The sequence below is a fragment of the Clarias gariepinus genome, chromosome 3 (assembly GCF_024256425.1).
Source record: "Clarias gariepinus isolate MV-2021 ecotype Netherlands chromosome 3, CGAR_prim_01v2, whole genome shotgun sequence".
Lineage (NCBI taxonomy): Eukaryota > Metazoa > Chordata > Actinopteri > Siluriformes > Clariidae > Clarias > Clarias gariepinus.
Window position 1 is genome coordinate 33,812,298 of NC_071102.1, and position 15,323 is coordinate 33,827,620.

Below are 15,323 nucleotides of genomic sequence, written 5' to 3' on the forward strand. Positions count from 1 at the left end.
GTGAGAAAGGAGTAGAACAGTAGAGGAGCGCATGTGCGCGTCCGTGTCGTGTGTGTGAAAATATACAGTATTAACGCACTTTAAGTTTGCTTGGATTGCCTGTTTAATGCGCTGGGCGTAGTGACGTCATACACGTCCAAATACATCTTCCGTCGCGCTCGCGCTTCACTTTGACCGCGTCTGCGCGCGCCGGTGTGTGCGTGTGTGTCCATGTGTGAGTGCTTGGGTGAGTGTGTGCGCGCGCGCCTGAGAGTGTCAGGCGGTCCTCCTGCGCTCCAAGCCGACTCCATACTATAATCTAAAGAGTAAAGGATCACCATCATCAACAAAAAACAACAAATAACAAACAACAACAAGCAGCAGCAGCAGCAGCAGCAGCCGTGCACCGGGACTCGGAGGTGGATTAGGAGCGATGACAGCCGTGAAGTTTTTCTGGAATTGAGCGGGAGGATTTGAGAAAACGCAAAGAAAAGCAACCATAATCATATAAGAGCTACCAGGTTTGTGTGTTTTAACTCTTACAGCTTTTTTTTCTCTCTCTCTAGTGTTCACTCTCTATACAGTATGAGCTGCTTGGACCAGACTCGCGCTGGCGACCTGTTCGGGTTAAACACATGCATTTATACTAATAATATAATAAAGCAGAAGCACTGAGTCTGATTCAGCTGATCTGGATCTGACTTTTAGTCCTTCTATTTCCTTTAAATATGCATTGATATGTTACGTGTTACGTTGTAACCTGGAAAGCATGGACCCTTTACAATAAAACAAAAAGCAGTTATTGATCAGTGAAGCATTAAGCTTCACTACATGCACCTTTCAGAAAGACAGCTACAACTTAAGTACCCTTTTTGCACATTATTTTTATATTATTTAAATATATTTTAGAGCTGATTTGTAGAAACTGTGCACTGAACATGGTTTATTAATTTACTTATTAGTTTATTATTATTATTATTATTATTATTATTATTATATAACAACCAAATCTTTCTCATTTATTGGTACCAGCAAGATAACCTTTTTACCTTTTGGTAGGTATCTTTCACCTAGAAAGGTCAAACCTTTTTTTACATTTTTAAATCTAAACTAAAAATGTAATTCTTTTAAAAAGCTGCACTGCATCCACCCTTCCACCTGAAACATACTGTAAATATTAAAGGTCGACATAGCAAACACAATTATTTTCATGCTATTTGATTAAGTGATTTCTCAAAGCAGTCCAGAATTAGTTTTTTTAAACGTTCACATTTAATCATTTCTAAGAAATTGCATTATACACTTAGCTTTACTTTTACATTTAGGTGGAGACATTTCAGATAAGCTTAATCAACTTTAATAAATAAGCTTAATCAACTTTATTTATTTATTTTAATATATAGAAGGCAGAGTCAATGAGTTGATTGAGTGAAATCAGTTTGTTAATCTGTAAAAATATCAGGATCCCATACACATACAACTTAAAAGAGTCCACTGTATAGGCAGACGAAGCAAATAGGAACAGAAGCTGAAAGTGTGCAGTATCTTTGTGACTCTGTTGATGAGTTAATCTGGCTGTTTGTTAAGTTTAGAGCTTCTTGTATTATTATTACTTTGGGTTGTATCGTTGTTGTTGAAGGATTTTCTTTCTTTCTTTCCTTCTTTTTTTTGTTATTCTACTAATTAAACATATGTTGAACATGAATTTAGACCACTGGATGGCAGAATTTGTGTTTTAAATTTGTTAAATCATCATATTTACCTGACATTATAGTAGTGATGTCTGTTGTTAGTTTTCAAACAAGTTACTGTATTTATAGAAGTGGCACAAGTACTGTAACTGTAGCTCGAATGAGTGCCAATCCATTTTTTTCTTCTTTAAAAACTTAAAAAAAAAAAAAAAACTTTTGCGTTAAAAAAAAATGTAACACAGCTTGTAGAAAAAATTAACACTTTCACACAAAAATCACTTTTGCGATCACCCCCACCTTTTCAAAGCCTAATCCTAATCTTTGTGTGTGTGCCCATGTGTGCCCTGCAATGGACTAGCACCCCATCCAGGGTGTACCCTGCCTATGCCCCTAGTGTTCTGTGACCCTCTACAGTATAAGTGGTATAGAGATTGAGTGAGAGAGAGACAGAGAGAGAGAGAGACAGAGAATAAAAGAAATTGGAACGATTGGTTTACTGCAACAGGTTGATTTACTTCACATGTGTACTCCAAATTGAATTCTGCTGTATCTGATCTAATCATTAAGCTTATAAATCAAAGTGTATACCTAAACCATATCAGGGTGTCGAGACGGCAAAGTGAAATAATAGCAGTGATATTAGGATGTATTTAAATAATTAGTCATGTTTCAGATCATCTGGCAAAAGCAATTTTGAAAATTGATCGTGCTGTTTGCATAATACATCACTGGTGAGTTTTGAGTAAGACTGGGTATGCAGGCCATGACTACCTCGATTCAGTCATTTAGTTGTGCATTTAGTCATCATTAGTTTAGTAATTTAATATTTCGTAAATTTTAAACACTTGTTGAAGATTAATATGTTGCTTCTTATTTTTTATGTTGCTTCTTATTACTTCTGATTTGTCTTACTTTCAGTATGTGTAGTCATGTGGTACAATGTCTCTGAAACAGTAGGACTCTTTCTTATTCTTGCAGTTCTTCAGTCTTGGCATTGTCTTAAAATGGAATTGCATTAAGAAACAACTTTTGAAATGATTTTTTTTAAAGGTTAATGTGGATTAGGATGTTGCCGTGCACGTCGAGTTAAGTCATGACTTGCTGCTGATATTAAAAACATGACAGTTCAGTTCTGAACTCTGTTTAACATCCAACTTAAGTGCAAATACTTTGAGCCTTTAAATTGATTTACAGCCAACAGAAACATTGACTTTGCTATTAGAGTTTTTCCCAGCTCTTAACAGACCTTTGAGTACTCTTAAAAAAATTAATTTAATCTTTGAGAAATCATATATTTGACTGTATGGCACTCTAAGGCAGTAAGGCTTTTGTTAAAGTAATGCATTCAGGACTAAATGTTTTAACAGTGGTCAACCTCAGGCATAAAACATTTCTTTCTTGGACACTGACATACTGTTGACTCTGAGTCTCTCTATTCATAACACAGTTATTGTAATCAAGCGGTTCATGTTTCTTTGACAGCTCTGAGAAATTTTGATGAGGTGGGATTTCATAGAGGTTTGTGATGCATTGAGAAGCTCAACAAAACAACCGTCTATCAAAGTCATAAAGAAATAAACGCGTAGGCTACTGCTGGTCGAAATGCCAAAAAACAAAGCTCTTTCCATGGTGCGCTTGTTCAGCATCTGCTTTTCTCTTCACTACTGCCGTAAAGTTGTGCTTAGAAGTTTACATGCACACATTATGAGAATAAATGTCATTCCTGTATTGGGCTTACAATTATGTGTGCTCTTTTTTATGGGGTAGAATGACTAAGCAACGTATATAGTATCTTTAATAAAGAAAACTGTGCTGTTATCAACACAGGGTCAAAAATATACATCCACTCAAAGTCCAAAGCCCAAGGCATCTCAATGTGTTAATGATCCATGTTGACTCTAGCTAGTAGCGTTCTCTGTGCCAACACAAAAAAAGAATTTATTTGTCACCGCGCAAAAAAGCTACAGTTCAGAGCAAGAGAAGGATCCATTTACACAAATCAGAAATGTAAATTCTAAACAACTGCTGCTTCCAATATTATTTCAAACAACCGTACTAACATAAGTATAAGTTATTGGAAGCTGTGGCTACTTTGCCAAGGTCATAAAGAAGATGGCCAAAATTGTCACCCTCAGCTGAGGAGAAATTGATTTAGATGGTCAGGAACAACCCAGGAATCACCACGGTACATTCCTGCCATGAACATGAGCTGCTGGAACACAAGTGTCACTATTAACACTCAAGCAAGGTTTAGGTTAAAAAACACTTTTTTGCCAGCCAAAAAAGAACCTCTGACTCAAAGCATTGCACATGTTAAACCTCAAATGAAGTTTGTGGATGACTATGTGTACAAAGAACCAGTCTTCTGAAGAAAAGTTTGGATCAAATGTATGCTTGGATAAGTAAAGATAAGGCATTCAACCCCAAGAACATTGTATCAAGTGTTAAGCATGGTGGTGGTAGCATCATGCTCAGGGGCTGAGTGGAAGGAGTAATGAAAAGGAGGAGGAGGAGAATCTTGTTATTCTTTAGCAGAACCTCAAATGATCAGCTAAACACACATGGTTGTGGAATGGATACAGCAGGTTTTACTTAAAGCCTCAGAATTTTTGGGCCTTCATTTATTTGAATATTAGATGTACAGTACTGTATTTCCATTTTTGACTGTGTTAATATCAGAAATGCCCAAATAAATCAAACCTTTTAAGGACGTAGGGCTGGGTAAAAAATCGATTTGATCTATTTATCGATTTTGTAGTTTACAACGATTTTTATTTTGCAAACTCGAGTTTTTTGGACACAATAGTTTTTTCGTACTTTTCCGCGTTTCGTCCTTGTTGGTTGCCGTAGCGCGATATGAGCCAGCCGCCGCCCCGCCTACACAGTCAAAACAACATGGCAGCGTGTAGCAGAGAACTACTTCCAAAGAAAGGCACAAGTAATTCCGTAATTTGGAACTGGTTTGGTTTTGATGCAGCAGACGAAACACAGACGAAGCCTTGCTGCAAATGCAATGAACGGCCATGCACAATTTTTCAGAGATCTAAAAAGCACGTGTTTTGTTGTTATAGGTAAAAGTTTACATTTGTTCATTCTTTGAGTAGGCTATATGTCTGCCACAGGCTTGTTTTATTTTTATATTCACACAAAACTGAGAAGAGTTTATTTTTTTAGTTGTAATTTTATGTTACAAAATTTGTAATTATCTGATTTCTTGAACAGAAAATTCAAGCTACTGTGAAGCTGTTGCACTTTTGCTTAAACCTGGATTTTTTTTTTTAGGCAAAATCGCCCAGCCCTATAAGGACGTGCTCCAAAGTTAAAAAAATAATAATAATTGCAAGCCCATATTGGCTGTCTGCCATGGTCCTGCCCATATCTGGATGGCAAAAGGGACTTTACTTACCGGTTGCCAGTGTCAAACCTGTTTTACCATAAGAAAGCAGAGATAGATCTGATAGTGTCATCTTAAAGAACATTTTGTCTCTTTAGTTATTGCATCTAAGTTGTTCTAAATTGCCTTTGAACTGTCGTTTTGTGTTTCCCAGCTTATGCGAGCTAATACCTAACTAGCTTTTAAAACAAGTGTAAATACATAGTGTGCTGGCTTTCCATTTTATATTATTTGGGATTCAACCCTGGAACTTATATATTAGTTAGTAATTAATTAGTAAGCTTGAAATGTCAGTATCGGTTACCGTTTCCTGTATGTAATTTTATGAAGCATGAAGCACAACATGTTCCGTACAATTGTATCATTTGCAACACAAGCAATTAGACATAAGACCATGAATGAGCTAATGCTTATGCTAGCAAACGCCACCAAATCCAGGTAGAATCTTTAATGTTGATACCGTGTGAGGTAATCATGATAATTTAATTAATATTCTTTTTATGATCTTTGTTATCCATTTTTACAAGCTTATTTCTGTTTTGAATAATTACAAATTCCACAACATAAAAATTTTACATACTAATGATAAATAAAATGAAATAATGAATAATGAAAATAATCAGCAGAACAGACACTATGAGTTTTTACAGTAGTTTGTGTGACAAAGCCTCGTGTAATCCGGTAGTTCATTAGATAATCATCAGGTCATCTTTCTGTTATTTTTTGGCTCTCAAACACACTTTGGATGTAATAATCAACGAAAAGCACAGTAGCCTAATGTCGGGTTAATGTAGCTTCCGCCGTCCGCTGTTGTGGCTGACGTCCAGGTAGTCACATGATCAAAGTCTAAAGAACCATATATTATAATTAATTATGAAATTGTCATCATATTGCCTAAGGTAATCTGATTGTGAGTACGAGGCACTTTTTGATTTCTCAGGTCGCTCTGGATAAAGACATCCGGTAAATGCCGTAAATGTAAATGAACATAGCTGCTATATTCTGAGAATAGTGATGTAATTTATCATAATATCGATAACATGTTGTCATATCAAACAGACCTTACTGCATTTTTATTAGTGTGATAACTGTTATCTGTGAAAAAGGCGGCCGTATGTAGGATAATAATTAATTTAAGAAGACACAGTGGCACTGGATTGCTTTTGTTTGTTCATAAAAATTTGCATGCATTCGTCTAAATCTTGTTTTATTTAGTTACCGTTGGAAAAAGAGTGTAAAAATGTTCCACATCAAATGACATCAAGTAGGACTGATCGCATTTGATTTTTAATAAAAAAAAAAATACTGTCAAAACAGACCGAACAAGCTGAAACATTTATAATTTAATAAGTTTATAATTTTAAAAGAAACATTTGTGAGAAATGCTTATTTTACATGCACAAACGATGCACAAATAAACTGACATGGGTTTTGTTGATTATGTCAGGCCAACGTCACACGTTAAAAATAGCCCTTCCATTACTGCGTATTAGCTGTGGGCATGTTCGCCCTCTTGTGGTGTACAAGTGAATTGACATGAGCAACAAGAGAAAATGATGCAAAACAAACATTAACAGTTTAACAGTCATCAAACTATAATGAATCATTAGCATTTCTAGCTTAAATACTATACTTACTCGAAAGAAAGCTTAGACTTGACTGAAATGAAAGAGTACTGTAGCTTTATGATTAATGAGAAATGATTAGGTTTTACTTAGATCACAGTTTAGAACAATATTTAGATGTGTTTAATCATAGTCATGGTTACAAATCTAAAGTAACATTTTTATTTTATCCACTAAGTGAATGTGTATGAATGAGCATCAAAATGTTACATTTCTTCTTTTAACTGTACCGTGGTTAGAAATCACTCTTTCAATGATATATTTACGCCCTACACATTGGAGGACCTGAAACCAGTTTAAGGAAATTTTCTGTCTGTATGTATGTATGTCTCTCCACCCAGATTTTGTCATTCCAGCACGAAAAACTGGCTGGACAAATTTTAATGAAACTTTTGCAGTACTTACACTATATATCCGCCTAAAGTTTAACCTGAACCACAAGTCAAATCAAAATGTTGAGTAAAAGCAATGTTCTGAACAGTTATGTGCCAGATTTAATAATTTACTCTCAAATAAGCTACCAACAAGCTAGTTGTCCAGGGAGTGGTTCTAGACCTGATCCAATATTTGAACCCTTAAGGCTCATTCATGTGATGTGGTACAGCCTTAAACAAAGCAAATTATCTTACTGTTATATGTTCTGGACTTTTGTTTTCTACCCCACTTAGGTAGTAGCTGGATCTGGTCTGACTTCATCCCTTGGAATTAGAATTTTAACCGTGCAGCGAGGGGTACTAGGACTTTCGTAGATTGATTTCAAATGGCAGAACATTTGAATGAAAACACTCAAAGTATCAGTATCATTTTTTTATAAATAAAAAATGCACTTCTGTGACCTTTAAAGGTATAACAACCTTAATGAGAATCAACAGCAAGTGACCAACCAAGCACAGCGTCCAAATTCCTGAACAGTTCACATGTGCAAACAATTTGTGTGTGCTTGAAACGTGAAACCAGTGGAACCGAATGAAAACGTCACATAAAAACATAACCTTAGCAAACCAGGTGTGAAAAGGGTTTACAAGGACAAACATACCATTGTGTGTGTGTGTGTGTGTGTGTGTGTGTGTGTGTGTGTGTGTGTGTGTGTGTGTGTTTCCTGTCACTTGAACATGAGATCAGAGACTCTAAGAGTTATATAAATTGTCTATATCTGAACAATGACACATGAAACCAAACCATAGTAATTCTTTTTAGGAATTCTTTTTTTCTAGGACTGAAACTCTTCATGTGATGTAAATGGAGTCACTTTGAAAAATTCTGTCTGTGATATACAGTATGTTGCACAAAAATGATTTCTATAATATCGAAATAAGTTTACAAAAACGAAATATATTGCAGAATATTAAACTTTTTTTTACCAAAATTCTGAAGCCAAACTTTTTATTTCTTTCAAGAACCAAATTTCTAAAACGAAGTTATGTGCCAATAGAACAAGAACATATTGCTCAAATTTAAGGAAAATCTGATTACAAATAAGATTAATAATCTTATATTTGGTTATTGGTACTCTTATTTTAAGAAAGTATAGATAAATCTAAGTATTCACTTGCTAAAGTATCATTTTATACAGTGAAAGCATTTTAAGTGGCTTGTTCTAGCTCTGTTGTATCTCATGAACTTCTTACCTTCTGTATTATGACACCTTTATAACCAAAGAGTTGCTTAAGAAGTGTTTAATGGTTGTCATTATTATAAATAACAGGGCTTGTCTTCTTTTTCGCTAGAAACGTCTTATCCGTAACAAAGTATGTCATGTCGCATGGACTTTTAGGTTTTTTTGTTCACGTTTGCTGTATTTTAATCAATAATGCAGTCTCTATCTACATTTAATGCCTTCATCACTTGTTTATGCATAGAGCTTCTATTATCTTTCAAATTTAATTTTTTCACAAAATATGCAACAGAAGACATTCTGTCATGTTTCCACTTGTTTAAAGAGAAAAGCAGAAACACACACATCTCTCCCTGTACGTCGCTTCCACCCACACAGAGGCTCTGAGTGTTTTTTATCAGTCCTGCAAAATCTTTAGCGCTCATTAGGCCTGTGTGTGTATTCAACAGTCAGACACAGTAGCAGCACTCAGGAGCAGACACACATAGAGGTACGTAGGGGTTATGGAACCTGAATAAGCCAGGGGAATAGGAGAAAGTGTGTATGAAGTGCTGGGGTACAGAGGCAGAAACAAGGCCATATATATTGTTGAGTAACTGCAAGAACAGATACAAGTGAAAAGCAGGAAGCAAAGTATTACAAGCTGGATCCAATAACAGAAAAGAAGCCAAAATGTGTTCTAACAATGACTAGGATTAAAACAGATAAGCATACTCATTTTCAGATATCCAGAGAAGGGTCATGAATGAGTTCAGAGCCCATGCCAGGAAAACTGGGTGAGTGTGAGTCAGGAATGCAGGCTGGATGCCATGCCAGTGTATTGCAGGGCAGCATGGAAAGGCATGCTGTGTTTCTGGGAAGTAGGAGGAAACCAGACAACCCAGATGAAACCTGCATAAAAAGAGTCACATCCAGAAAAGCGGTTGTCCTTTGTTACTTGCGACCTCTGGAGATGACCCAGGCCATGGCTTCAGAAGCTGAATACCACTGGTACATGGCAAGGTTAAAACTAATTAGTGACATCATCGGTTTTGTTTACAGGGAGAACTATAATAAAAGGATTATAGTATCTTAATACTTTTGCCTTCCACCATTATATTATATAAGGTATATATAGTGTATAGTATATTATATTAGTCAGTTAATTGCTTGTAGACTCAGCGTAAAATTAAACAGTACTCGAGACCCAGGTTCAGTCCTGACCTTACAGTAGGTTACTTTTGTGTGCTCTTTCAGTGCAAGTTTATTCCAGGTTCTCAGATTGTGATTGTTCTCTGAGAGCTCTCAAAACATACTAGTAGGCGGACTGACTAGGATAAATTGCCACTAAGCATGAATGAGTTTGTGTGTGCGTGTGTGTGTGTGTATACACGGTGCCATGTGATGGACTAATGTTCCACCTGGGGTGGAATCCGGCCTCATGCCCAGTCATCCTGACATAGTCTGGATTCACCGTGACCCTGATAAGGCAAGAGCAGTTACTTAGAGTGACTGAGTGAGTGAGAGTACTCCAAACTTGATTTTCTTCGGTCTGACATTTTCCTGCCTACGGTTGAGAATCCATGGTGTTGCACTGTTGCTGTTGCTTGACTCCGTAACTCACAAGGTGAATTATTAAATCATGAGAACTGTTGAGTTAGTCTGTTGGCCTGTCTCAAATAAAGACAAAGGGTGCCAAAACTTTTTTTTTTATAGTGAAAATTAAGCGGACAGACAAAGTACTAGATTGATTTAACTAGATAAGGTTAACTGTAAAGGTGTGTACACAAACAAAACGCTCAAGGAGCATTACAAGGATCATGGGACTGGATATGTAGTTCACTGTTTGGTTGAGGATTCTGGCACATTTAGTTTGGAATTACCCTTTATGATGCTAAAAGAAGCACAGAGTGTGTGTGTGTGTGTGTGTGTGTTCAGGGTTAAGTCCATAGAATAAGATGGAGATGAAGTTTAAACGTTTCGCCATATGAGAGCTATGATGCTGTGTCTAAGCTGCTTCACTACAGGAAGTGCCGAGCCCGGAGGTCAGGACCTGAAATGCCACACACACACGCCGCTGACTCACACACACGCTAAGAATAACTTTTTATCAATAGCTGCAGCACGGCTAAAGTAGGCATGCCATGGGAATGAGGCAGGATAATAGCCTGCCAGCACATGCACATGCACTCAAAGACACACACACACACACACACACACACACACACACACATGCACGCACACTATGGACATCAAATCCTTTTAAATATGTATATAAATCTGAATTAACTTAAGAGATTTTAACCCCAAGTGCATTTTGAGCCTAAACTGGTATTTTAAGCTTCAGGGTTCCAAAGGTTTATGTTTATTTAATTTCATTTTTGAATTAAATAAGTAAATTAAGTAAATCACAGTACAACGTTGATATAATGCCCATATTTAAAATGATTTTTTTCCCTTAAACAACACTTACAATGTCAGAAGCAGTTGATTTGCTGTTACAAATTACAAATTGTAACTTGGGAGATAATCACTTAAACTTTGACCTTTATTTGGAGCGGTTATGGCTATTAACATCTATCTGCACAATGTCCGACCACATCCATGGTACCTTAAGTTTCTAACAAGGTTTAGAATTTTGATCAGAAACCAGGATAGACACAACAGCTTCCCAGCACACAGCATGCGTATCTCATGATCTTTGTCTCTTTGTGTTATAATGTCACCTCTCTGTTTCTAAAGTGCGTCTTGGCTCCCAAATTACTCTACTGTAATACGGTGTTTGCACAGCATGCAAATTACATCATGTCTGCTTTCAAAGAACACATCTCATACGCTCATCTCATATGCAGGTTTTCGTTTAAAATGTATTTATTTTTATTTTTTAATTTTGTTGTTATGTACGTGCATTGACTAGCATCAACAGCACGCCCCCTAGTGGTCCAGTGGAAAACACACAGCGCTCTTACTCCTTTAAGTGGAGTTCGAGTCCCGCTTATGTCATGAGTTTGTTATTAATATTGGGCATTCATTGTTGTCCCATCGTCATGTAGTTAATTTGTTCTGACGTCATTTCATCAAAATCATTCTAACGTTCAAAAACCGAAATACCAACGTTGTGTCAAGTTAACATCATCACACGGTTTTTTTTTTCAACCAAAGATTTCTGCTGAGTTGTTCCAAATGTCGAACCATTGTATGATGTGATATTTTTGTCTTTTTTTTTTTTTTTTTACTAATTTTTACTAACAGTAATATTTTCTTGGTATAGATACAGTAAATAGTTTTATTTTACATTTCTCAGGGAACCCATAAGCACCCAGGATGCCCATAAGCATCTGCTTTACTAGACCTGGATCAGGATGACTTTTTTTCTTGTATAATAGTATAGTAGAAGGGTCTAAATATGTTTAACAGACACCATTTGAGAGTACTTCCACAGTACATGTATTATTACTTTTTAAAATATATTTTCAAAAACATATTTACATAACTGATATATAATTTTATTTAAAATAGATGCCATAATTCTACACTACTATAAATGTGCTTTTTTATTGCTTTTGAATACAAACAAAAGCACAAACACACACACACACACATTTATAGTGACATTATTTACTTACCTCTATTAAGTTATTGCCAGTAACCTAATTTATATGTAACTTGTTTTATACAGTATGTGTGTGATGAAATGTAAATACACCACCGTTATCACATGTATTTAAAAGACCTTTATGACACCCGCACATGTGCAAGCTCTCACAGCCTCTCAGATAATCAGGCCTGTGTGTGTGCTCTGTGTGTGCTCTGTGTGTATGTGTGTGTGTTCAGTAATAACATAAGCACACCCTGAGAAACTATAGCAAACAGTTAGCAGCCGTTTATTCAGTTAGCATTGGCTTCTCTGTTTTGACCAGCTACAGCTTTATAGGCAATTATGCTCCTTTGCTTTTTCTTTTCACGCTGTGCTAAATGGATTAGCGGAGGCTTGATTAAATCTGTCTAAGTGCAGCAAGCCGATTGGTGTAAGCTGTATTCATAAATCCTTCTAACCTGCCTATAAACTGTATTAGCATAGAGTATATTTCTCCTCTTGGGCAACATGTGGCCTCTTTATAGTGCCTACGTCATGATGGCGTCATGGTGTTCGCTGGAGGCAAAACAATCAAAAGTTCGAGGTATCGCTTAAGTGTCTGACAGTATCATGGTAGATCTTCCTGTTATATCGTCCATCCACAATGTGAGCGTGTCTGAGTTTTTAATTCTGGTCCCGGTGCCTGAATGATTTCACATATTCAGATAAACTCATTAAAATATAAGCCAGTGTTAGTTAACAAGTTCAGGGAAATCTTTTACCTTCAGCTTAGTCCGCGCACAAAAACATCACCCAACCAAAAGGGGTGTATAAGCCTGCTTCATGCGGATGTTCTTATATTACGCACATAACACAAAGAAACCATCTTAGAAATGGCTTACCTTAACTTTGAGGTGTAAATGCAAGCATTTGTATTCATGAGGGGGTTAAAGTCAAACCAGGACATGAGATGACATTTCTGGTAAAAGAAGGCGTAAAACTGATTGACATTTACACAAGATGTCAGACACAGAAGAAGGCTGTACGTCCGTGAATGATGATCCCGGTCGAGGTGGCTGTGTACTGTGGGAACTGTACACAAAATCATTCACAGACACCACTCGCTCATTACAGGAACTTTATTGGGAGTTTTCTTGAAAATTATTCATGAAATTCACTGGTGCTGATATTTTACCCTCATAAGGACAAATTTTTTTTAAACACTTAAAAAATGTACAATGAGTGCTGGATATTATTTTATATATGATATATTACATGCAATATAATAAATTGCATGGTTTTAAACTTTTCGTAGGAAGAATAAACATACATTGATCGGTCCATTCATCTTTGAAGGTTCAGTTTTTATATTCTGCCTGCCTTTTTTTTTTTTTTGGAGTAAGCCATGCTGCCGTAGCTTGTTCTCGTTCTTTTTTTTCTCTTTCTTTAGGTTTTTGGCGGCTTTTAGGTGCATTACTGCAGTTTCTGTGTCTTTCGCATGCTCTGTCTATATATATATATCTATATACAGTAAACTGTCACATTAATTAGCACAGTTTCATTAAATTGATTCCAGCCAGTTTTGCGTCTGCAATCTGGCTGGACAGACATGGATGCAGACAGACAGACATACAGTACATACAGGTACATGCATACCGACGGACAGATGGGCAAACAGACACAAACATGTAGACAGGTAATTTTTTGAGACTGACAATGTACGAAAGACATCGATGAAAGAGCAAGTTCTAACCAATGTACAGACAAAACCTTTCTTTTATTTAAATAGAAGATAACGTTGATGCACCTAGTCCTGACCAACTGAAATACACCAGATCACAACACTGCCTCCAGAGGTTTATACAGTGCTACAGTCATAAAGTCCAACAGTTCTTCGTGTATGCCAATTATTTTTTTATTGACAACAATTATTTTTTATTTGCAAGCTTGTGTGTGTGTGTGTGTAATATTTAACTGCGTCTTCAAGAAATCAAACTGTTTCAAACATTAGAACTATTTTTATGTTAAGCATTTATTTCGGGTACAAACATTACTGATTGACACTTTAAAACATTTAGCTGGAGGCAAAAAGTCAAGAGTCAAAGGAATCAGGAAAAAAAAACACCCCAAACAGAAAATAGTAAACTTTTGCAGAGCTGTAGAAAACTTTGGATATAATAAGTAGGTAGTTATGGATCTACAAAGAATGATGCAAAATCCTGTTACTATATTCTTTTATTCGTTTTATTCTACTACAATTGCACTTGTATATGTAAATCGCATATCATATAAAGATAAAGGAGTTCCTATAATGTGAATATGAAAAAGTGTTTCAGTTAGAGGATGTTATGTGACCTAAAGTGACTATACAGTAGGCAGGTTATTTTAGGAGCTTCCCCAGTCACTTTATGTGTCGAATTGAATCAAGTCACTTTTGTCACATCCCTGAGTAAGCCATCTCCATCTGAGCACAGCTCTATATCTATGTTTCATTGCTTATTTATGCACCGAGCACTCTTTCTGCACTTCCTGACGCTCATCTTGCAGGTTCTGTGAAGGGATTAGAACATAGAACGTTATCATATCTGTCGTCATAACTGTGCTAGATCGCCTGATCCATTTAGAGCTTTAAATCCTCAGACTGTTTTATTTCCCTTAACCCAGTGATTGCAGTCATTAATATTCTGTGATTTATTATTTGCTTCGCACACACACACACACTTCTACACTCACACTCAAGCTGTGACCAGTGATTTAAACTCCAATATGGGTTATCTGTAAACAGTTATATAAACAACTAATGCATGATTCAGCCAATTATGCAATCAGCAATATTTCAGTTTCTTGAGATGACCAGGGTTCACTCAGGGGAAGGGTAGTTTATCCTGTCCTTTTTAGATTCACATTGTTATTCATATTATAATTCTGTGCCTAAGATTTATGTGTAAGATGTCCACACCACGCTGCCATAGAGAAACATGATTTGTAGGACTGTAACACATACAAGGGGTGTTCAAGTCATATCATCAGCCTTTTTAATGCTTTATGTACTCTAGACTCATGAACATAGATGTAAGCCAGTTCCAAAGATGCCTTTAAATCTTTGGTTGTCGCTCAGGGTTGACTGGGCGGCCACTCCTTGGTCGAGTATCCACAGTCCCAAACTGTAGACTGGTGAATTTCTAAAGCATTTGAAATTGATGAAATTGATGAGCCTCTGAAAGCTTTTTTTGTCTCACAATAGTGTGTTCTTCTTATGCAGAGCAAATTTTAAAAGTTTGAGTGGTTCTTAATCAGTCAAAGTAGCTCTAGTCCACACCTCCAAACTCATTTCCTTAACAGGACTAACTCCTGACTCCAGTTAGCTTTTTTGACGTCATTAGTTCTATGCTATTTTTATGGTTGTTCTCAATAAATTCATGAAAGATCAGAAGTATTATTATTATTGTAGACACATTATATT

At 36.3% G+C, this 15,323-nt stretch overlaps 1 protein-coding gene across 1 annotated transcript in view; it reads left to right on the forward strand.

The window, feature by feature from the left end:
- Positions 1-263: 263 nt before the first annotated feature.
- The window catches only part of gcgra (glucagon receptor a), a 67,666-nt gene continuing 52,606 nt past the window's right edge, over positions 264-15,323 (forward strand). The window contains exon 1 of the mRNA XM_053491831.1: positions 264-500. The gene's annotated coding sequence lies outside the window, so the exon portion shown is untranslated. The remainder of the gene's footprint in view (positions 501-15,323) is intronic.